The following is a 1734-nucleotide window of genomic DNA, read 5'->3' on the forward strand; positions in this document are numbered from 1 at the left end:
ACCCCTTGCCAAGCGAAGCTCAATGGCGGCAACCCCTTCAGCACCAATACCCCCTTCGTCCGTCCCCCCCGTCCCCCCTTACCGCGCCCCCGTACAAGCGATATTGCCGAGCGAAGCTCAACGGCGGCACACGTGAGCCTTCAACCCTCAAAAAAAGGGGGACCGACCCATCGGCCCGTGACGGGTCCACTAAAAGTCTTCCCACCACCGTCCACACACATCGAGGATGATAACAAAGTTACACAAAAAGGATAATCGTCATAATAATAATAAAAATAAAAAAAGGAGGTAAAAATGTTCATAACAAAAACACAAAATTCTCTGCCACAGGAAACCGAAAACAAAACAAAAAAAGCAGAAATACAATAAATGTTTCTCTTTTTAAAAAAATACAAATCGTAATTCTTTCTCCTTTTTAAGTACCTTAATTTTTTTGTTTTAAATAACAAAACAAATAAGAAGGAACACGCGATATTGCACGGCTAAAAATTTTTTTTTTTTTGTTTTGTTTTCCATTCGTCAAAAGAATGTTACGTGTCAAAACAGTTTTGTCGCATGCAAAGGTGCACAGTATTCCACACATATATATCTAGATATATGTATATATTTTTTTGCAAGGTTAAATCATGTAAACAGTATATGAAGCGGAGAGAGAGAGAGAGAGAGAGCGCCGGGAACGCAAAACGCTCCGCCGGAGGAATTCAGATACAATGTTAAAACATTCCAAAAAAAAAAGTAACGCTTGAACTTTCCCCAAGTTTACTTGTTACCGGTTTCTAAGGCTCTTTCGTCGGCCAACCCGTTACAAAGGAGTCGGAGACAAGTACACCTGTAGCCGGAGGTGAGCGGATACGATCCGCCGCGAGAGCGCCATTCACAAAGTCATTCTTTTTTTTTATAAAAACGTTACCGGGGCTGGATTTCCCACAAGGCCAACCAAGGCCCGGCCTCGGGGGCAGCAGGGAGTAGAGGGGCAGCAGCGGTGTGGGATTCCTATCTCCCAACGCCTGTGATATGTAGTTATGGGCGCCGGGCGGGTAGTTGTTTTCTAAATGTAGCCCCGGCTTTGGGCAAGCAGGGCTAAATGTACAGCGGGGGAAGCCGCCGATGTCACCGAATCACTTGTATGCAGCCTGCAGGTCTGCCATTCTCCATGGGGGGGGGGGACATTGAGGAACCTGGCCTTGGGGCAGCAGGGAGTAGAGGGGCAGCAGGGGTGTGGAATTCCTATCTCCCGATGCCCGGTTTTGGGTGCCGGGCGGGTAGTTGTTTTCTACATTTAGCCCGGCTTTGGGCAAGCACAGCGGGGAAGCCGGACGCTTGTTTTGTACAAATGATCTCAGCAATGTTGCAGAGATCACTTGCATGTAGCCTGCAGGTCTGCCATTCCCCATGGAGGGGAAGGGGGGTGTTCGGCGGGTAAGGGGGCGCATTGAGGAACCTGGCCTCGGGGCAGCAGAGAGAGTAAATCCGGCCCTGAACGTTACCGTCTCACCTAACGTAAAGCGAACGCAGCCGACCGGCGCACGCCGCGGTCGCTCAGCTCCGGCTTGAAGCAGCAGTCCAAGAATTTCTCGCTCTTTAAGATAACGGTCGTGCTGTATAGTACGGAGATGGCCCCCGAAAGTAGGCGACGGGCGTGCCGATCGGATATTAAAAACGACTCGTTGCGTCTTAATAATATTCGAGATCTGACGCGACTGGCGAGCCGGGAGACCAATTTGGCGTTTTTAC

The sequence above is a fragment of the Nanorana parkeri genome, unplaced genomic scaffold (assembly GCF_000935625.1).
Source record: "Nanorana parkeri isolate BGI_ZX_2015 unplaced genomic scaffold, ASM93562v1 scaffold2975, whole genome shotgun sequence".
NCBI lineage: Eukaryota > Metazoa > Chordata > Amphibia > Anura > Dicroglossidae > Nanorana > Nanorana parkeri.